The following is a 23,763-nucleotide window of genomic DNA, read 5'->3' as shown; positions in this document are numbered from 1 at the left end:
AAATCGCTGCTGAAGTGACACGGGAATGCAGTGAGAGACTTACATGAATGTTGCTGTTTGCTGACAACTTTCCACACTACCAGAATTCTGTGCCACTGCAGCGTGTAACAGCTGTGAGTATACAGCTGGCATGGCTGCAGCACAGATTTGACACCTCCTGGATTTGTTCTAATTCTGATCTTATTTTGAGAAGAACGGGGTTTTTTTCCCCTCAGTCTCGTGATTCATTTTTTGATGGGAAAAAAATACACTCACAAATAATCCTGCCTTGTTGTACGACTTAGTGAAATTATTCTCTCCAAGAAAGAAAAATAATTTGTATTTCTACTATCTAAAAATTGTGAAACTCCTAAGCGAGACTTCTCTTCTGTAAGGAGCACTGGGAATTAGTCTTTGCACATGCTGACATCTACCCAGGCTTTTCCAGTACGGACACAACGGAAATGCTCATGAGGAAGCACTGCTCTGCCCTCCGGCTGGAGGTGCATTACAGCCACAGCTCCTACACCCTCACTCTGAGGAACTGAAAGAAGGTAAAATTTCTACATTACAGAAAGTTTCATCAGGTGCAGGCTTTTGCAAACAGGTTCCAGCATATCCTGCATTGATGTAGAAGTCATTACAAGATTACAGACTGCAGTGCAAACACATTCAATCAGAAATGCCACAGACTTCATCTGATGATATTCACCCAGGACCAACCTGCAGCTTCCAGTACAGTATTCTGAAAAAGAGACTTTTCCACTCTAACACACACACCATGTCCCTCTAACCTCCTTTTACTCATGCAGTGCAAACCCAAAGAGCACACAGAGTACTTCTGATCATACTGCTGCTGCTCCTTTCAACTCCCAACCTCTTCCCCAGTTTTTCAGGATGGCGAGACACACCAGCTCGTCCCGGCAGAGTCCTACCTTCAGCTGTTCACGGGCTGCAGCTCTCCACCACTGCTCCAGTGTGCTATTCCCATCAGGGCAGCTCAGCTTAAGCAGCCCCAGACAAAGATTACGCTGCCACAGCGGTTTCTACATGGAAGAGCCATTTCTGGTTAATGCTTGTCATGCCTGGAGCGGTGAGAAGCTGCTCCGCACAACCCCCTGACCTGAAGTCAGCAGGGGGAGCGACACAGGGCTGCCTTAACCTCAGCTGCTGCCAAGCACCAGGGAACAAGCTGCTGTTCAAGGCTTTTTAAAAACTCACTTCAGAAAACACAGTTTTGATTTGCCCCACGTAGAAATGGCCTGTGGGGGTAGGGGGGAGGGGAGGTAGCGAAGGGGAAGAGAGTGGGCTACTTAAACACACAGTGTTACACAGGTTCAGATATACTCATTTGTTTTCTACTATATGAGTACAACATAACAACCTTGCTCATTGGATAGTGCACAAAATTAATCTGAAGGGATTCTTTCAGTTTAGTCACGCAAGTCAGATCAAAGCACAGTTTCAGCTGCACTAGGAGAATATGTTGGATACTCTGAATGTATATACACTTCACTCAGAATTAGCCAAAATATTGATCCAATATGTCAATGATCTGGCAGGTGCTGAAGCAGATACAATAGCTATGAAACCCAAAGGAGCAAGTAACAAAAGGGATGGACAGCACAGCAGTGATTTTGCAATGATGACAAGTGACATTGATCCCACAGATTACAGAAAATGCACATGCCTGTCATCTGTTTTTGCAGTGTTTGGATCTCAGTACTGAAAACGCCCAGGTACCTACCACCAACAGGGTGTTGTTTGGCGCATTACATATGCTAGATTAAAGCTACATTTTTATGCGCAAGCCCGTCAGTTCTCCCCAAACTGGAGGCTAACAGGACACTGAAGAAAATTCTCAGCAGCGACATCTCGTGTCTCCTTTTCCAGATGCAGTAATTAATCAGCTATGCAGTACTGCATTTTGTCTGCTTACGGCAAAGAAGCACTTCTGGTCCAGATTGTGGCTGCTACATGACTTTAGTCCTCTCAGAGGAGTGAGACTTCTCCTCCCTATATAGGTGCTCCACCACTAGGAATCTGCTAAGAAGTCTTATCACCCAACCACAAGTGTGACTTTAGCTAGAAGTACTGAGTATCCAACACACATGTGAATGTGTCCCTAAAACATGTTGTGAACACGTCTTTTAGATGGACATTATGATCAGGTAAATGAGGACACACAGTCTTACAGCAGACAGTCACTTCAGCTGTGTTGGATTAAGTTTCATTTAACCAAGTAAATCACTCTCCTATTCCAAATTTAACAGTAATAACCACAGTAGATAAGGCAAATAGTCCATAATGCAAAATCACACTTCTAGTTTGCTATACAGAACAATTACCTGACAAACCTATGGCCTGTGATGGTGTCTGCAAGTTGGGAGGGAGGCTGAATGGAAGCTTCATCAGGTAAGATCTTTCCAAACTTAGGTAATACACTCCCCCACTCAAGCTTCCCTACACTTTGGATGACTGACTGGGCCGGTCTGTTTGCTAATAAAGCAGTTCCCAGTGTTTACACACCAGATTGTAGGTCTGCCCCTCTTCATTTTGATACTATTTTTGTCTGGTTTTAAATGAGTATTGCCCATCACCTGCTCTTGGGTTTAGTTTATATTGTCCTAACTCACCCTATGATCTATCACGGTTGATCTCTGTCACCCAATTCTCTAACAACTCCCCAATGAAAGCCCCAAGGCAAAAATTCAAAGCAATTTTAAAATTGTAATTGCTGTTTCAAATCTGAACAACTATCCCGTGCAGCAGAGTTCAAGGCTACAGGCATCTGTTGCTGTAATGTCTCCAGCCTTCCCTACTTTAACAAAGCTTTCTTGGGGGGAACTGTAGCACACAGCTCACTGGAGTTGAGCAGTTTCACTCTCACGAGAGGGACGTGCTTTTACTATTGATCTGTCAGAGCTGAAATAAAAATCAGTTGTGTCCAAGCTTTCATTCTAGTCCCCCTCTAGGAAAGAAAAGGGGTTTATTTTTGAAGAACAAGAAAGGAAGGAAAGATGTGAGCTGCAGACATCAAAGAAATAATAACCTTAACTCATCGATCTTCATTTCTCCTACACCGGGTCATCCAATTTTGTTGTTGCACAACCACACTTACTATTGTATCCACCTGTCATGTGCTTGGTAAAATAGAATAGTACAACCACCACCAAGGACTTCAGTAAACTAAGGTTTTGCATTCTTTGCTCAGGCTGCTCTCTGCTTCTTTGCAGCTTTTGCAGTCAAGAGTGTGGTTTGTACAAAGCTGGTGCTCAGCTCCCGGTGCAGTGTTTCAGAGCAGCGGCAGCGAGGAACTGCCTTCCCACAGCACTTCTGCTGTGCTCTGGCTCCTGCACTGGCGGGAGCACTTCCTTCCCCTTTCTCCCAAACAACAGAACAGCTTGTGTTGTCTCTTGTCCCTGGAATCAGGGGACCACATCCTGCTTTTAGGGCATTCATACACAGAATAAATCCTTGAAGTCCTTACAACGTTGTCATGAGAATCATTCCACCTTCAGCAAAGGTAAACAACCAGGTAGCTAAGGGTAAAAAAGGATTTCCACATGGGATGGAGCATGGTTGAAAAGACAGACACAACCAATTTTCACAGCTGTGGACAGACAACAATGATGCCCTGTTAGGCCTCCTTCCTTGGTGGTCCTTAAGACTGGGTATCGCGTATTGTTATCGATAAATACAGTACCTTCTACTCATGCTCTACATGCTGCTGGTTTTCCAATAACGTAGTTAGCAACAACACAGCTGAAATATCTTTTCCCCCTTTGCTCAGGACAGAGTCAACAATATCCTGTCATCAGAACAGGAGTGAGAGCTGTCTTCACACTGTGTGCCACCTCTTCACAAAATCTCCTATTATTCTAAAAGGCTTTGCACCAGCAGCCCTGAAGAAGGATCTGTCCCACACCTGCCACACAGCAGGTACTTTGTGCCACCAGCAGGGTCCACACTCTCTGGTCCCAGCTTTTCACCACGCACAGCGACAGCCTGACCAGTGCACTAAAACTCCAGTTATCCAAAGGCAGCCAGACAGAAACTTTGCATACAGACCCCCCCCAGGGTATTCTTCTTTGCTTTAGCTTCCTAAAAATAGCCCTTTCCAGGGCAATGAGGCTTTCAGGGTTTGTTTGTTTCTTTTTTAGCCAGTTTTGAAAAGATCCCCTCATCCATAGGCTTTTGTTGCTTTCAGCAATTACAGGTCAGAAAGCAGACATACAGACAAAGGAGGCCTGACCTACATCCTGCCTCGCTATGTGAAGTTACATCTTCCCTGTGCACGCTGATGTAATAAAGAGAAATGGTGCACATCAAAGGGGTGCAGGAACTGCTGCCTCTGCTCCTGCCTCCTCAGTAGCTTTTCACCCTGCATTAGTGAATTCCTTTAAAATTCCTCTGTCACATCTTCCCCGTTCCACAAAAAGCAATTAAGAATATTTACTGACCTCACAGGACAGACACAGTTCTTCAGTTAATTAACACTTGTATGACTTATCACCCAATGAAGGGCTTTATAGGAATGTGAAGTATATAATAAACCAAGAAAATGACCCAGCAAAGACACAAAGGTCAGATCTGAAGTGATGCGTGCCAAATAAATACCCTGTTTAAAGAAAAAAAGTTGTAATTTAAATTACGATGTGTTTTGCCACTGTACCTTAACTGAGGTTTTACAACACAGTAATCAGAGAGGTAATAATTTCAAATGCTCCTTGTTGAACTGGAAGGAATGTATTTAAAGGTAATTTGCAATGAGAAATATCCAGCAGAAATTATGAACTACAACTGCTGGTGTATTATCTTCTGTAAGGTAGAAAAAGACAGAGAAAGGGCCCACACAAACACAAGCAAAACTGTCTCACTACTACTTATCACTAGCTTTAAGTAAAAGCCTCTACGTTTCGGTGTTAAAAGAGGAAATGAGCTCCTTTCAACACTTCAGAATCTGAAAGCCACCAGTGACTGGGCTCTTCCAGGGCTGAAGGATGGGATCTCCTGAGCTGTAAAGGGAGTGAAGAACATGCAGACAGGGACAGGAGGAGGTGTGTGCAAGTGCAGGGGACAGGCTGCTGCTTCTACTGCATCAGCAACCTGCAAGGTAGCTTTTGCCCCCAAGGCATTTCATACTTACGTTTATAAATAAAGCCAGATACCACGCACCCGCATAAAAACTTGCCAGCTGCCAGCCTGACCAGCGAGCATCGCCAGTCAAGTCACGGATCAGGGCAAATACTTCACAGTCGTTGATGTAATAATTACATAGCAGTGACTGCACCATTCCACAAGAACTCACTGCTGCCTCAGGACCCTTTTGCTCAGGAGAGCCAGGGAACCTTCTGCTGCCTTTGGTGAACAGCCACCACAGCGAGCACCTGCTCCTGGCCCAGCAAACCTTCTTGACGTTTCATTTGGGTGCCCTTAAACCTACCTAAGGTTTATGTAATCTGTCACCTCCTCTGTCCCAAAGACTGTGATTCAGCAATGAGGCTGCTGGCACTAACTTATTACCATGCTGTTTCTGAAAAAAAATGAGTTTGCTTAAATCTGGCCGATTGACCTTGCATTGCTCCAGTGCCTCCTTTTAATGACTGCAAAACTTTAAACTGCAGCATTTCTGATTCACTCGTATGTGTCAAAAAATCCGATTTACAAGCTTTTGCCAGTAGCAACCAGGATGAAAAAGCTACTTGTGGATCTGAGAAAGAAAAGATGATGTACAGAAGGAAAATATAAATATCAAGGCGTAATCCAGTTCCACAAGAATGAATTCTATTTTCAAACCTCATCAAATTAAGTTTAAATGAAAAAATTATTTTCTGAAGAGACATTTCCCATACAGCTCTTCTGATTTTAAGTGCCTAAATAAATCTACCACACACACCACTTTTAATACGGATTGATTTTTTCCATTTTATCTTCAACTATTTTTTGCAGGCTCTGACTACATGGCCATCTCTTCCACGTTTTAAGTGACCCTGGACCTATGTTTTACACCTTCGCCCTATCATTTCGTAAGTTTTCATGTTAGGAGTGTGAAGTAACAGATCTCCAAAGCCACTAACCTTTTCTTCCATACTGAAACAAAAAACTCAATGGCAGACAACGGGAAGACATGAACGAACAGTGTCAAAACAGACTCCCTCTCTCCTCTGGTAACACAGCACCAAACAACTCCCCAAGTGGCAGATGTTCAAAATCCACACACAAGCACAGTGGGTTTTTACTGTTAAAGGGAACATTTGGGGGGTTTGTCCACTTATACTGGGAACTTAATACTTGACCATTACAGATCCAGCTCACTTGCAATGGAGATATCCCATGGGGAGAACAAAGCCAACCAAGTGACGCCTGAAGCAGAATGTACAGAAGGAAACTGAAACAACTGTTGTTAGTTCTTCCACACATTTTCAGGAAACACTCTAAAATAGATAGATGAGTATTATCTTTATTGTCCCACATAGGAACGGCTCGAAGTTGTGTCAGGGGAGGCTTAGACTGGGCATCAGGAACCATTTCTTTACCGAGAGGGTGGTCAAACACTGCAACAGGCTTCCTGGAGAGGTGGTCAATGCCCCAAGCCTGTCAGTGTCTAAGAGGCACTTGGACAATGCCCTTAATAACAGGATTTAACTTTTGGTCAGCCCTGAAGTGGGCGGGTGGTTGGAGAAGATAATCATTGTATGTCCCTTCCAACTAAAATGAAATATTCTATTCTATCCTATCCCCAAACATATGTATACTTGTTTTTAACAATAATTCTTTGCTGCTTCTAGCTGCCTCACTTTGCTTCATTGTTAAGTATAAAATATAAATTCAGGTATTCACTGACATCTTTCCCATTCACAAAAGTTGCGATTTTTATTTTTGTGTACAAGTGAAGCCACCTCTTTACCATGCTGCCAAATGGGCTGACAAATGCACTAGTGACATGAGCTCCATGCAAATATGGTGTCATCCAAGAGCAGCAGCAGGAAACAGAAAATGACAACATGAACATCTTCAAGTTTGGCCTGTTCCCTTTACAAGCTACCAATAACCTCAATCTGCAGTCTTCTCCAACCTACATGTTCTCAGAACTGCCACACAAACTCCCCAAGTAACCTGTCCCAGTCAGACACCCCCCACCCGCCCCCTTACTTTCCCCAGGAGTTAAGCATCCATCTGCATACCTGGAGAAGGTTCTTAGAAGCATCAGAGACAAGAGCAGCTCTTGTCACAATGTGAGTGACCCCATATGTACATGGTCATTTTGAAAGTCTGCCCCTTACTTTCACCCTTAAATCAAAAATGTATTTTTCACAAGATCTGTTCCCAAGACCAGGTTATAACTGCTTCTTTGCCAACAAGAACAAACACTGGGAACCCGCAACTTTGTACATACGTGCACTATACTAAAGCACTTCGTAACTACATCTTCGAGTAAGAGGGAGATGTGGTCTGTGGATAATGATCAGGCGAAGTACTTCAATAATTTGCTACCATCTGACACAGACAGAAAAGTCAATGACTTCATTTAATAATTTAAGGATTAGAATAAGTTTGGGTTTGTATCAGACTTGGCTTAAGAAGGATGAGCTGGATTAATTAAAAATTAAGTTTAATTAATAAGCTACTTCTAGTTAAAATTAGATAATGAAATTCAGAGGAAAAAAAAATCAACAGTTTTTAAACCAGACTACAAACTGTGATTTAGAGCTTAGCATTTATGGGACACGAAAAGAGAATATATTTGACAACTGCTCATCACCCATAGCTAAGCAACCATTATTTCTTTGAACTGACATTTTAACAACAAACTCAGTCTGGACTTCACAGTTTGCTTTTGAGTTGCATCACTCGGATACTACGTGCAGAGCTTAGGTGCAATCCATCACTTTTCCATCCCAACCAGAACAATAAAGCCAGAAAGAAACTGTATCTCCTTGGAACTACGATTTCTGCCCCCATCTCTCAGCCTGCACGGATGTTGAAATACAGGTATAACCCCATTTTGGAAAGAGAGGGCAGGAGACAGGCTAGTTGCAGAGCAGGGGAGGGGAGCTCTGTGATACCCAGCTCCAGAACACAGATGCTCCAACACACCTCTTGCAGCATCTTCTTCACGTATGCTCAGGGCATGACCAGTGACCAGTAGGCACAGTGTCTCACCCACCGATTTAATGAAAAGGCTTTAGGGTCAAGGGGAAGAGAAAGAAGGGATTTTATATCCAAGGACTGTGTAAACACATGCTCACTCTGCAACAACTCTCAGGAGCGTTATGACTCCCTTCCTCTTACCTCTCATATTGCACAACCAAAAACCAACTCAACTGCTGCTGTACTGTCTTCAAGCAGGGTAGTTAAGAATAACTGTAGGTATCAGAGAATAACTCTAGTTTATCTGAGGCAATGGAGTTTGTCTTTTGCTTTGAGGGCCACATGTCTTTGCACTATGGAAGGCACAAGAGTATCAGGATTAGATGATGCAGTTAGTCACACAGCCTGTCTCCTGTGCCAGGCTGATTCCAGCACACGCCAGTCATGAACTGTATCACTTACCTAAAAAGCATCAGGACAGTACTGTGCACAAGCACCCCTTGTGCAAACACAAACACGGTACAAAGATAAACTGGTGAGTACTTCCAGAAGTGGTTTGTTTGGTACCTGCTCACAAAACACTCAGGACAACAAGAATAGAGAAAGGGGAAAATACAGCGCTGTTTAGGAAACATTCAGCTGGCCTTTCTAGCAGTTTGGTAAAGTTTGCATATTTGATCATCATAAGAAGACAAAGTTTTAATCTACACACATATGTACAAGATCTCCCAGAGGAATGCTATTTGCCGTAGCACTAAAACATATGTCATTGAAGTTTTAATAAAATCTCTTCCATTTCTACTTTTTCCAGAAGAAAACACAACTAATTTAACTCAATTATTCAGGAAGTATAAGGAGCTCCAGACCACGTGGACTCAGTTTACTGCATACAGGTTATGGAGTAACTGACACTGCATTCCACTTGCCTTCATTTTGGTAATCAGTGTTGAGACTGGCAACTCAGAAATCAGTACTGATGACTATTTCTGGAGCATAAAAATTTGGACTGGCCAGAATGAACCAGAACAAAACAGGGTATTTAAATTTTAGTATTTGAGTATTTTTTTTTAAACATGCACAAAAACATTAATTATCTAATCTGACATAAACCTTACTGATTATTAGCTAATTATCTAAACTCAGTTCATACAGGCGTAAGCCAATTGTACTCTGCTTGTGCCATCTGCACTGTTTATGTACAAATGGACACATCTAGCAAGAACACACTGAAAATTATTAAACTGTCACTTCACCTGTCTTTTCAAACGCACCTAAAGTGCAGCTGAAGCAGAGGACATGACCACAGCAGTGCAGAGTGGTACAAGAACAGTGCATTTTGGTAACACACATTTCTAGTACACAGAGAGGCTGCGGTGGCTCAGTGTGCTGAGAGCTAAGCAGGATCTTGAAACACAGAGTTCATGGGAACTCAACAGTTCCCCTTCCTTGAGTGCTCTACCAAACAACTCAAGAGAGGCAGCACATCATGCTATTTTAAGATAATGCTATCATTAAGGGTAAAATGCAAGTAGCTATTTTAAAACACAGCAACACAGCTAAACTCCATCAAAGCTCACCCTGATGTCTGGGTCTGACTCTAAAGCAAGGAATTTACAAACATTGTACAATCAAGTTAAAACAAAAGAGTGAAAACACAAGACAATAAAGCACTGCCCAGCTGCCCCGGGCATACTGCATGTACAAAAATTTCCTTCCCTAAGGTTCAGCTGCTGCTCCAGTGCCCTGTGAAAGCCAGGAGCTCCTGCATGACCAGCAGCCTGAAATCCTCTCTCTAAAAACAAAGCACACTTTAAGAACCTGTTACACAGCATCAACTCCTGTGAACCTACAAAGAGGCGGGCAGGATGCTGCCGAAAGCTGACAACTCATCTCCCTGGCAGTATCGCGACAGGCTGTGACACGACACGTACTAGTGACCGGCTCAGAAACAAACCTGGAGCTTCGAGCTCTCACCTGGCACGAGGACAGGCTGGCAGCAGTGTCAGTGCAGGCACCTCCGTCACAACAGCCCGTGCCGCCGGGACTGCCAGGAGCCACAGCAGCCCTGCCCACGCTCCGCTATCTGCTGGCTGGCTGCAGTATCACCCGTGACTCCATCGCCCAGGAATGGAACCACCACCTCGCCCCTCAGGGCACGGGCGCCGCTGGGGGGCCCAGAAATGTGGGGACGCGCCAGGAGCTGATCCAAAACCTCCTGGGGAGCAGCGTCCTTTGCCTGTGTCGAGGCTGCAGGAAGCCCGGTGGGGACACAAGGGGGGTCAGGAGAGCTGCCGGCGGGGAGACCACGGCACCGGGGCAGAGCTGATTGCGTGTATGTACATACACAATGACATACATGCAGAGCTGCCAGCAAACCCTCCACCCCCCAGTCTGCCCCGATTAAATCCTCCTCAGCCAGCTGGCCCATCTAAGGCAGGCTATTTTCTTTTACAAGTTAGCAGAGAGGAATGGATCATAGTACTTGTTACAGGCTACTCACCCAGGCACTGCGAAGGCTGTATGTCTTTAAAAGCAGATTGCCTTCACTTTGGGAAACTTATTTCTGTTGTGCTATGTCATTTGCTAACTTGACCGAGATCCTGTAAAATCCCAGAAAAGGCTAGGAAATGAGAAGAGACAATTTAAAAGCTGACAGTCAGGACAGGAATTCATGGAATGAAATCTTCAACGGCAGGAGCAGATAGAGCCAGCAAGCTAACACTTTCATGCCCTCTGACCAGCTGATTCATTTCGTCAGCAGACTAAGGGTTACAACATAATTTCTGTAAAATACCTGCTGTCCAGGGGTGCTTCTCCACATCAGCTGGGAATCCTTGCCACAGCCAGCAGGCTGCCGCGTCTCGTCCTCCTGCCTTTTCCAGCGGAACCCTTGCAATCACAATGTCACAGCTCCCCAGGCCTTACAATCAAGTGGTTTGTTGTAAGAGAACTAAAAATAGTGCTGAATTTTTCACTGAAGCACTTGCTTGAGTGAACATAGTGCCAGTGCCCATGCGTTTTAGTGAGCTGTACAGACCTTTGATATTAAATATAGCCCAGAACCTCCTGGAAATATGGGTACTTTTTTGAAAAAGACAATTTTTTTCATTTTTTTAAAGACAGCACAAAATAAATCCTGTTTCTGACCACTGAAAGACAAAATGAGTGGAGCTGTTTTAAGACTATCCTCAGGGAAAGAGTGAGTCACTTAAGCTGCTTTTATGATAAAAGATCCCTCAAGGAAGTGTATCTCCTTAGTAGTTTCCGAGCTGTCCAGAGATCTGTGTGCCTCCCTGAAAAACAAACTTTCACACTGTTGGATCCTTCAGTTTTGTGTTGTTTGTTTTGAACAGTCTGAAAGCCTGCTTCCACCGCAGAGTTAGTGCTGGCATGGGAAACACAGCAGGACTGCACACTGGCTAACACCTCAACAGGACAATTAACACAAGTGCCTGTCCCCCAGGGCTGGTAGTGAAGTCTGTGTAAAAGAGTACAAAGTAGCCCATAAGTTTGCTGCATGTGATCGTTTACAGCACAGGTTGACCAGTGCAGGGGAAGGGAAAAACAAACCAAAAAAAATCTCAGAGGGAATTATTTTTGCAAAGCTTTTCTTTACTGTTGCCTGACATCAATCACTGGCGACAAGGACTGCAAAAAAATGCCATTCAAAACACAGCTGCCGATATCCAAGCTGGGATCCCAAATGCCGATTCAGATGCAGAAATGCCAGTCAGCGCACACCAGACTCATAAGCGTTCACACTGTAGCACACAGATGGACGTAGCGTATAGGACAAGAAACAAGAAGGTGCAGGTGATGGCTGGCAACAACTGCTTGTGCGATTGTAAAAGGCTGGTAAAGCCACAATCATTCTCGTGGTAGTTGCTTCAGGTGCAAAGTGGGCACTGCCGTGCATCTGACAGCAAGCCAGGACACCTGAACCACACCGAGTTAGGTCCTACTACTACCTGGTGGATATTACTCCATAAAAGCATCTGGGAATCTAGACCCTATCACCTAATATACACCAGTGAGAAGGTGGCATCTGTGGCAACTTCAGTCTGTGCTACACTAAGTTCCTATGACTATGCTTAGTGACTTTGTAAGTCTGGATCAATTTGCAAGAAAATTATTTCTTCACCTCAACAAATAAACTGCCACTCCCAGAAAAGCTTTCCAGAAGTAGCTCTCAAGGTTAGAGGAGTACTGTACATGTGTATTTACATAGGTATGCAGATCCATGTGACACAGGAAGAGAAATCTACAGATACACAGATTTTAAAGGTAAATTTTAGGATGGAAATAAAGACTAAAAAGTTGGAGAGTTACTGAGAATATAAGAGGAAACGCTGTATTTTGTTTCACTGATTGTCATATGAAGTTGAAGCAGAAAGACGAAGGTGGCTATGTTATTCATGTAAAAATTGTCTCCTGTATGTTTGTTTCCCCTCACGCATCTTTGAGCATCGTTTTTTTGTTTGTTTGTTTTCCAAGCAGAACTGCAGTGGTTTTGGTCTTGTGAAGGGGTTGGCAAACTCCTCCTACTCCTTTCTGCTGCTGACAAAACATGCTGCAAGGCAGTGTGTAACATCTACATAGCAGCAGAGGTAGCCACAAACACAAACGCATCTTCATTCCTGCTGCACTCCCCAGCTATTATTTATAGAGAGAAAGAACATTAACAGAGCACAAAGTTCTCACCAGTTTAGCCTTACTTCACCATCTGTTACTTCCCATCAGTTGATCCTAATGAGAAACTACTTCAAAACACATTTCAGGACCAGCTGCACCCAGTGAAGTCACCAGAAGAGAGATATATTACCCTCACTATACATCAAACCCTGATGCTCAACGCCAGCTCCTTCAAAAATCAAAGGGAACGCTGCCATTAATACCAACATAGCTCTGGGTCACAGCCTCTTGCACTCATTTTGAGCAAGTATCCCATTCTATGTAGTTTTTCTTAATAATTCACAGCTCTCTGCCCAGTCAGAAGGGCAATGAGAGAGCTACAAACATTATCTGTCCCCCAGGTTTCTGCAGCTGCTTCACCTGCAGTACGTTCACCTGTGGAGTGATGCGAGTGTTCAACAGGCAGCCGCTGCCTGAGGGGTCTGACCTCACCTGACACCACACAGGGAAGAAAGGGTGGGAATACAGGACCCCGTGTGCCAAGATTGAGAAAAGTTCACTAACCACCTCACAATGAGATCACTATTGTCACTGCCCTGCAGCCAGCTGAATCACATCACAGCACCTATGTGGGATCTGTCATTGGAAATGCTAAGGCTACATCTCCTTGTCCCCCTGAGACAATTCCTTCTGGACACCCACCTAAATGCCTCAGTGTCCAGTGGTCTCACAGCACGATGGGACAGACTATGAGATAAATCTGGTTGGGAGCCATCCCGTAAGTCTGCTACGTAGTTTAGTGAACAGCATACAGGCAAGAATGACTGTCATCTCCTGGGCCCAAGAATACCCTGGGAAACAGGGGTCATTTTTCAAATGAGATGATACCATTTGAGATAAAACCTCTAAAGCATCGTGCTGTAGGATTTCTCATTACAAGTCAGGGTTAGCCTGAAATCCTCTGTTACCCCACCTAAGCAAATTAGCTGGGTCTGGGAGAGCATGGAAGAATCCCAGAGGAAAGCTGTGCATGAGCCCACAGAGCTCCCCAGAGCTCCCTGGCTCTGCCCAGGGCTTTGATACAACACTGCTCCCAGTACAAAATTAGAAGCTATTACTTCTATTTCCTATGACGCCTCAATTTGCCCACCTGTAAAACCATGAAAAGCAACAGAATGGGTCATTAACATTGCAAAAATCTTACTCAAATCCTTAGGTAAGTGGAGTCTGCAATTTGCTGGGGCTAGCTCGGCAATGGAGGTTTTGTCCCCCAACAGTTTTCTAATTGGGTGTGTGTCTTTACACCTTAGAGAACAGGGTAGTTATTGTGGGAGCATGACTTACAGACGATAACAACACCAAAAACTGAAGATTAATCACTGGTGAAAAGTACAAAGTGTGATACAGAACATAATTCTGTATTGTGAAGGACTGGTCTGGTAACTCAAAAAAAAAAAAAAACACAAAACAAGAAGTGTACAATTACTGCTGAAAACCTCTTCAGCGTCCAAATTACAACCTTCAGTCTTCATACTGTGTAAAAGGAAAAGAGTGAGCTACACATAGGCTACTTTAGCTTTTTTAGAGGGTAGGGCTTTTTTTTTAAACATAGTTTCTGAAGCACAGGAAATACAGCTCCTGATCAAGCACAGCAATTCAAGAAGATGAACACCATACCTGTGTATGAAAGGTGAATTATTGATTTCACCTAAGTGAGTCAAAAGCCTCACAAGATGCACTACACTGAAGATTAGGCTCTCAACTTCTGAATCTCCACAATAAAGATGACACTGTAAATAGCCTTCCACCTTTCCTGCAGTTAATGGAAAAGGCAAGAGATCTCTCTCTGTTCCCTTTGTTGTTCCACACCTCTGCTCTTTGTTGCACCAGAGAATATTTAGAGCAATCTCTTCCAAATAGCACATGTTTCTGTGCCTGCCCCAGCACCACAGGGCCGCGTTCCTGACGTTTTTGGACGCTGGTTGCCACCAGGGCCGCCCAGGCAGGGAGCAGCTGTCTGTGTAGGTGGGCAGGGAACAAGGGGAGGGACAGGGAGATGGGAAACTTCGCAACTTTGCTGCCTGCAAATGTCACAATCCCAACTGCAGCTCCCTGCGTCCAGACTGCCCAAAGGGTTTTCCTGTCCGGCCAGCTGGCCTAGATGGGGGGGACTGTTTTGCCAGACATTTTGTTTTCTTCCCCACTACCATCACCAGCAATAAATTACATTTCTCACCTGATGAAACGAACTGCTTAGTAATTTCTGCTCTGCCTCTAAGGTCCAAAGTCTGCTGCTTAAAGTATTAGCTTCTCATTTCCAACATCCCAATGAAAAGATCCTTTGTCATTACTGGTGAGACTATAACTGAACACATCGGGATTATTTTTAATACTTCATATGACTTCAGAAAGCATTTTTTTTCATATTGTGTGCTTAAAAGTTACTCAAGCCTTTTCTTCCCTTCAGTTTAAGTAGTTTAAGGCAGGAATGTTTTCAGAGGTGCCAGCTGGGCTACACCCATGCGAAAAGACAGCAACACCCAAAAATGCGAACTGGAAGGATCATACACTAACGTAAATTTAGCTGTCCAGCATATCCCCTGTGTTTTATGACATATATTTAATAATATGATCACATATATATTAAAGAATGAGGTATGAACACAGCTAAGCAGTCTAGGTACTCCTAGAAGAATACTGAGGGGAATCTGTAAATATCCATCAGTCCCCAAATGCTTATGGAATTTAGTGTGGCAAGAACACCTTGGGTTCTTTGTTGAAAGCTCCTAGAAAACACAGAGATGTCCAGAATTGTGTTCACCTGCTACATTATCAGCATTGTCAATGAAATTATCTCTATTAAGAGCAAAGCCGTCAGCTTGGCGCTCAAATTACTAAAAGCAGCATTACGATGACAGGCATCACTAGATGTTCCTATGAGAAGCTGATCTGATCTTCTACTGGACACAACTGTGCTACAGCTGTGACTGCAAACTAAAGGACATCCCAAGAACGAGACGAGATTGCAATAACAGAAAATGGGAACTGGGCACAAAAATTATTTCCTGTGAGATACAGATGCAGCATCTGGTTTTGCATATTCTAACACTGGAATAAATCTTCCCGAGTGCTTTCCTCCATTTCCTTCCAACTTCACTGCAGTCCAAATCCAATTCAGCCCATGTGTAAGAAATGAGTCTTTGCCCACATGTTTGTGCATTTGGGTTTTTGAGTGGGTTATATTCATGCAGCCCACAGGGATGCCCAAATACCTCTGAATTTGACGTACTAATATCTTCTCATGGAAGCTTCCTTCAGCTGCACCATGTGAAGGGCTCTCAGCTGCACAACTATTTAACTTGCTCAATTACATTTTTGGCTGCCTTTCTGCCTCACAGCTTAGGAAAAAAAAAAAAAAACAACAACTCTCCAGGAGCTAGGTCACAAGAAAAAATTGCCAAATTATCCTGCTTTTCAAAGAACTTACTCCTAAGGGGAACAGAAGACATGAGAAATATTATAGCAGGTCTGGAAGAAAACATCAGAAAAAATACTATAGTGCTGTTGTAATCCACAAGGACAACATCTTTTCATTCTTCCTCTTGTATCTGTTTGTTACATTTGAAACACAGAGGTTCATAAACACAAATTCATACGCAAATGGCTCTTTGGATACTAACTCACTTTTAGTTTTGATGCTGGGAAAGTATGGTGTTTGTGTGATGCATCTGCCTTCTTGACATAAGCAAACACCAGCTGTTATTTGTTTGGTTTAAAATAATTAAGTAAACAAAAATTCATTAATGAAATGGGGAATTTAGAAAGCTTAGATGTGGATTTTAAAATTACACAATCACAGCAACTTGGAGTCAAAGAGAGCACATGAAATAAGACTGATACTTCAGTATATGTGGATACTCCAAGTAGCTTGGCACTTTACATGCTCCATTAATTTCTTGTTTGATATAACCAATTATGGACTTCGGTATTCCACATGATTAAGCAAAATCAAGTCATGTATACGCTGAGAAGCAGCCATATGCTTGTTCAGCCTGTGTCTACCTCTGCATCACAGTGAAATGCTGGCGACAGGACAGTCTTTGTTTCAAATCCAGAGAGGAAAGCAGAAAATAACCAGACATTCTGAAGATAAACATGGTTATGAGGTCTGACCATGAAAAAATAACCATTTAGGTGAGTCAGTAAAACAAATTACTTGCTCTCTTACATGGAAGCAAAACTTCTCAAACTCCCTGCTTTTGGGAAACACAGAGAGCATATCCTGCAAGTCACAGCACTTGTTTCCCAGCAATTCTTCCATCGGGTCATTGACATGTGTCCCTGGGATGGCACAGTTCACCTGCAGTACCACAGCTACAACTCTTCAAGCTGTTCTATTTTGGGTCATCTGTTCAAACGCAGCCCTGGTCTGAAGCGACCAAAACCTGATGCGCACCCTGAAGTCTGCTATATCCTATGTGCATCTGCGTTTATTACAAGCATGTTGGCAACTTTGAGAACTAATCAAAACCAAACCCAACTCTGTGTTAAGGAGGCTCATTCTCCCCACTTGACACACATAAACACATACACAATATCCACAAGTGCAAGTACCTGCAAAGCCTTGGCTCGGGTACTCTATACGTATCTATACCCTACACACTATCACCCAGGAGATGTAATTGTTTAGTAACATTTGGAAACAGCCATTACTATTTACCAAAGGGTAAATAATGAAAACTTAACCAACTGGTGCCATTGTACAGTGAGAGGCAACCTTCAGACACAGTACGATGTACAGGCTATGTTGTGTTCTGTAAAAATACTTCAATAACTTCCAAGGGAATAAGAGTACTTCAAAAGTAGACATTCATTTCTCATTAATACTACAAATGAAGCATGTTCCATAGTGGAAGTGTCCATTCACTATCAGAAGCATGTATTTGTTGGTTTGTGTATCTTTCTCTACCCCCTTACCTTAACTTTATACCTACAACATCACGTAGCGCATGACTTCTTCATTTGATTCTCATATTGCTTTCTCTTTAAAGCCTATGTAGAAAAAATGTGTATATGGGCATGGTGTTACAGCCAGACCAACAACACTTAGGAAACCACAGTGTCCTTCCATACACTAGGTGAGCTACGTTTGGCATCATCAGGATTTACAAACATACCTTAGTTGACATCCTTTTTTAAACAAACCCAAACAGCTCAACAAATTCTGCCATTATAGTGATTACACAAAAACGGAGAGAAAAAATAGTGCGAGTCATGGGCATTTGCCAAGAGAGTCTGTGACAAGGGACTCGCTACCCAGCTGGTTAAAGACAACCTAGTTCCTAGTGTTTCTATTTTGAAGAAACCAGACATGTAAAAACAAAAGTTACATTTTTTTACCAAGCGCCTTTATCAGGGAAGAGAGAGAGAGAGAGCCTGAACCCATTTTCCTGCACTCTATCCAGACTACTAGATTTTGTCCACAGCCTCCCATGCAGTCATTCCGACACCTACATCTCTTCAAGACTTTTCTTCACGATCCTGACACATTTGAGATGCCATTCTGCAGACAGCATTTTTCAACAGCACTTTTTGGTATTTGCTCATATGTTGCAGCAGAAAGAAGATGTCAGAGATTAAAGTGTTGGCAGACTGATTACCTGAGCTTAAAGAGGTCAATACCTCTATAGCAGTACCAGCTCCCCAAAGGCTTCATCTCCTCGACAGCTACTTCAGCTCTGTGTAAGAGGGAGCCCAATTCACACCAGCCATGATGCACTTGCGACTTCAGCAAAAAACAGATTGTTGCATGAAAAAGTTGGATCAGCACGTTTTGAAAACTTAAATCAAATTGATTCTGGATTAAAACTATCAATTGATTTCCCTCTTGGCCTTCCTGAAAATTGAAGCTGTATACACAATTAAACTGCATAAAGATTTTCTCTGAACCTATACAAGTCTTTTATTTATAGGCACATCTCACCATATTAAACACCCTGCTCTAATCTATTACAAATTGAAGATATGACAAATACTAAAGCATAAGCTGAATACACTCAGCACACTATGCATTTATAGCACTGCAAAATTTTACTTCTCAATTTCCATCTGAATTAAGAGTAATCTTCTCCTGAGCTGCTCATTTTGTACAAACCCAGTGGCACACTGTAGCAAGGAATAAAGAGATGACATTTGTGGGTTTTTATTATCATCGTTTCATCATTGTTCTTGCTTATTTGAAACCCTCACCAACAGTGGTCTCTGCCTGCGCACACACAGCAGCAGAGGCAGCTCCTGCACAGCCCCCCCGTGACACCACCAGTTAAAATACAGTAGTCACTCTTCCGCCCTGAGGAACATCAGCAACGCAGCCTCGGTTAAGGCACATCTTAAACATTCCTTAAGCTGAGGCCCATACTGACTGTCTATTGACCAGGGTTTGCTTACGGTAAATAAATAATTTTCATATACCTTGTACTACCTGCAAGCTCCAACAGCAGTTGTGACTAGCACTAGGTAGTGATGCATTAGTAAACCCAGACCTAATAGCAAAACCAGAATCACAAAAGAAAAATTATGAAGTTCAGAAATGGGATGATACAACAAACATCTTGTTACAAATGCTTAGAGACTGACACTTGGTTTAGTAACCTCAGCGCTCTAGTGTCCGTGTATCTTCCTGAGATTAACCGGGCACCGCTAAGTATAGTCTAAATCTAAGAAGCTGTGCAGAGACTTGCAAATACAACCAACCCAGATGGCACAATCTTATCAAAGTTCCACATGTCAATCTGCACAGTTAATTAATGGTAGATCTGTGCAGCAAAAATGGCACCAGAACAGATGTTAGTAAATTCGTCAAAGCTGCAGGATGATTTCTCTGACTACAGTGTCTTTTGAAGGACTGCTCTATTTACATTCCTACTGATCTCTCATGTCAGACCTGCTAAATATTACCTCTCCTTTGGCTGCTCTACAGGAGAGAATAAGCCAAGTTTCTTGCTAGAAGTTGTTTGCTTTGAAAAAACACCATATGATTATAGGTGGCCTTCAGTTTATCAGTATGTAAATTAAAGCAATTAGGCAGTAAGTGGCTCACTTGATTTCACGTGACTATTAGATAAGAAGAGGCTGAAAAACAACCTGGGTCCATGCTAAAGTGATTCACAAGCCGTAGATTTAAAGTTATGCTTTTTAGCACTAGAGAAGGTGCACAAGGAAGAGGAACGAAACCTTAAAGGACGTCAAGGATCATCAGCACCACTTAACATCGGTGATTGTGCAAAACCCATTTGTAAAATCACTGTACAACTTCCCTTCTTCCTTTTATGCCCATCGTGGAGCATCCCATTGCTCAGGCTTAGCTGGAGACCAACAAATACCAAGTCACTGGACATTCAGCATGCACTTAGAACTGCCAAATAAACAGCTTCCACCTGAAGGTCCTCTCACACCAGGGTTTTAAAATATTATTTATCATCAGAGCTGCCTCGGCTTGGCCCCAGCCTCCCTTCAACTTCAGCAGGTAGGGTTTGCCATGCCCACAACACAACAGAAAAGGGAACGAACTATCAGTTCATACAAGGAAACACATAATGGATAGGAAAGGTTTCTTTTCAGCCCAGGTAAGGGTTTAATCTTGAGTGAACCTGGAGATGAGCAGTTTGCAGGCAGGTGGATTAAAATGGAAAAGGGCAGGGCTAACAGGCCAGGCTAACCCTGCTGCATCGCTGTGAGGGAGCAAGTCACGGCTCCAGACATAGGCCTGGGGACTCACAGCCCACCAGTGACTCTGCCATCGTAGATGCCCTCATGGTGCCCTAAATGCACAGTGTTTTTTTTCTGCTCAAAGCTAATGTATTCCAGGCCAGTACGCAGGAAATTAACATGAAGCAAGTCCTCTGATGAATTACGGACCCGTTACTGTCTGTGCATAATTCCACCAGCAGTAAGTCTTTCCTTATTAAATACTTATCTTAGCTACTTTATGACAAAATCCAACTGTACTTAGTTCTTAGGCAGAGTACCTTTTTGCAGAAAAACAGGAAGTAATGCTGAGATACCCACATCTAAGACTGCTGACAAATTATTCTTCCATTTTCAGCTTTACTGAACACAACTGTATACTTCTGTCTCAGAAAATTATGACCCTATGCAATTACTTATTTTCTACTTGCTTCTTAGCATAAATGAGTATAAATGTTTCATGAACCATAAATGTTCCAAGAAATAGGTAAATGTTGAACAATTACAAATGTAATCTTCCTCCATTTTAATGTGATTTCTATTTGCACTAAGGGCAGATGGATCACTTGAAACATTATGCATCTACAGTAAGTGGCATGCTACCCAGTTTTTTTCCCCTGTGTAGTCTGTCCTTTCAAAAGCATTCTAAAGCTATTATTTGCTGGCTAATTTAATAATGGGGTTAAAGATAATTCTTCTAAATAGATATGTGTCCAGTTGTCCTAGCTTTGCTGTACGGATAACCAGCAGAATTAATCCCTTAACAGTGGAACTATGCTTGCTGGGAAATAGCTGAGCAGTAATTTATTTGGATAATGTATAGAGCACACAACAGGAGGTAATAAAGGAGGATGTGAGTATAGGGAAGCATATATCACAGTGTATTCCTCACACATAGCTACAAGTGAAGTGAACTTGGATCATTACTGTGTTGTCCCTGCTCACCCAAAATACACACGCTGCTTCTCCACTTCACCTCGTGCAACTTGTGACTCGTGGTGTGACCCACGGAGCCAGTTCTCCTCTGTGACACAGTTACTGACCCGCTGCTGGAGATCCCACCAAGGACTGGGATTATCCAGACATCTGAATCACCAGCTGCTTCATGCTGGGCAAGGGAATGACATATAATACGTTCACAGACTTAACACTCATTTGTTTTTTTCACTACTTCAATGGGTAGCTAATTGATATTAGTGAGAGGCTTTTTTGTTAGTTGGAAACTCATCCAAACAGTTTCTTTACCACTGGGAAAAAGATTTCCAATAACAGGTTTAGAAAGCTCAAGTTGATCTTGTTTACTTTAAAGCAGAAGAAAAAAAAATCTATAGAAGACTGAGTAATCTCTCAGGGATGTCTTGTTTTACTTCACAGAAAGAACACGCATATCCCCACACTGTGGCATTTCTTTGAAAGATGGCAGGCCAATTTTCCTAAATGTTTCCCTTTTTTTGTACAGGTGCTCCAGAAGAGCAATACATCTATTGAACTTGGGGTTTTAGAGACTGCTCAGCTGTGGAGTGATCCAGTTATGGAGTCAAATCCTTTGGCAGCCACTAGGCTACTGAATTTTCACTATATACTTCTATATGCAACAATATCAACGTGAAGAAAGAATCCAAATTACCTTCTATCACATTGTTTAAGTAGCGTCCTGTCAAAGTTACCTCTTCTATTAAAAATAATGTCTACTATGATCAAAAAACACTGAAATATCCATTTAGCTGTTCGCAATTTCTATTGTCACTTACACTTGCTTTTCTTCAAACTTAAGCACGGCAGCTTAGTGCAGGCAGCTCTGCCCCCTTATATCTGGGGTCAGCACAATCAGGTTGCAAACGCTGGTCATGAGAATTTCCTAACTGTGAATTTCTCCACTGTGGCTTTTGAAAGGTCTACAGAAACACTTACACAAAGTTTGGAAGAAGGTGTAACCCTTCTACTGAAAACCAAGTAAAAACCCAACTGTGTCTGTGATGACACTGTCCTTCCAAACTAAGTGATAAAGTCTTCAGAAAAAGAATGTTGCTTGCAGATGGGACAGCAGACTGCTAAAAAAAAAAAAAGGGGGGGGGGGGCGTGGGAGGGGGTAAAAAATAGAAAAACAGAAAACTTGCAAGGGAAGGTAGAAAATGGGAAAGAGTTAAGGAGGTAATCTCAAATCACTCAGGATTTATTATGATGTGACATTCATTACTTTCACAGATGCAATTTTTGATAGCTTGAATTCCCAGATTCAGCAATTTTAGTGGAAAGAATTTGTAACAAGCCGTGGGAACTGCTGGATTTGCAGCAATTAAACACAGGCATGGGAAAAGATGTTATGCTATGTAGTGAGAGGGAGTTCAAGCTATTGTGCTAATCAAAGTCTTGCAAGGATTATGTTTAAAATTACTTTTTTTTTTATTTTTTTTTAATTGAGCCTCTAGCAACTGGAAGACACACGAGGAAAAAAGTCACCTCCTCCTCCCCACTTTGGAGAGGTGTGCACCATGGGGGTTTTGTTCCTAAAAAAATACTTGTGTCAACTGCTCATCATAAGCCATAACTCAATTTGTTTATTGTTGTTTTTTAATTTCAAGTAGCATGAGTTTCTGATTTTCCCAGAACATTTCTGCTAAGGGAAGGTTAAAACATGTCTTGAGATCTGAACACTTCCTCTTGATGGTTTAAAGCAAAGCTAGTGGCAGCTGCTGATCACTCCAACTACCTCCATCTTGCCTGACAGCTTAACTGCAACTTATGGCATTTCTTACAGAAAGAGAAAACACTATTTTCTTCTCATGCCAGTTTAACTCCATCTTATTTTTTTCCAACTAAGTGAGGAAAGACAAATAACAAATATATGACTAAGCACAGCTCTACCAGCTCTCCCACATCTTCGATGCAGTGGTTGGATTTTTACCTGCTGTCTGAATCACAACAAAACATAAGGTGCCTCTAATACGCTCGTATGCCTGTGCTAACTTCCAAAATACCATACAAGGACAACAGCAGCAGTGGGGAACAAAGGACGGTACGGCCTTTTGAATCAGCTAGGAAAGAGAATATCATTACGCTAAGCTCTCTCAGGAGTATGTATTCTGGTGGGGCAGCATAATGAGAAAATAGTGATGGACCAAAGTTTCTCCAGAAAGGCAAGTAACAGCAGAGCATCTTAGATTTCATGTGCAAATGCAATAACCCCTTGTGATCTACAGATGTCTGATTAGCTGAAATGACAACAAGCTGTGTGCCCTCCAGCTAGTGTTCGTAACTGAAGTTTACTGAACCATCACTGAACCAAAACTAATCGGGGAAACAACAAAAACC

The 23,763-nt window shown here is 42.6% G+C and overlaps 1 protein-coding gene across 6 annotated transcripts in view; it reads right to left on the bottom strand.

The window, feature by feature from the left end:
- ARHGAP24 (Rho GTPase activating protein 24) overlaps window positions 1-23,763 on the bottom strand; it is a 204,797-nt gene that overhangs the window by 65,467 nt on the left and 115,567 nt on the right. Inside the window, exons 1-2 of one of the 6 annotated variants that reach the window (XM_071807952.1) lie at window positions 10,868-10,952; window positions 10,574-10,693 (exon numbers count right to left, since the gene is read on the bottom strand). The exons of 2 other annotated variants lie outside the window; for them this stretch is intronic. The gene's annotated coding sequence lies outside the window, so the exon portion shown is untranslated. Of the gene's footprint in view, window positions 1-914; window positions 1,020-10,047; window positions 10,359-10,573; window positions 10,694-10,867; window positions 10,971-23,763 lie in introns of those variants that run through there. 3 more of the 6 variants (XM_065837039.2, XM_065837040.2, XM_071807953.1) reach the window with 3 other exon arrangements.

This window comes from Patagioenas fasciata, chromosome 4, assembly GCF_037038585.1.
Source record: "Patagioenas fasciata isolate bPatFas1 chromosome 4, bPatFas1.hap1, whole genome shotgun sequence".
NCBI classification, from domain to species: Eukaryota; Metazoa; Chordata; class Aves; order Columbiformes; family Columbidae; genus Patagioenas; species Patagioenas fasciata.
This window is presented reverse-complemented; position numbering and strand designations above follow the sequence as displayed.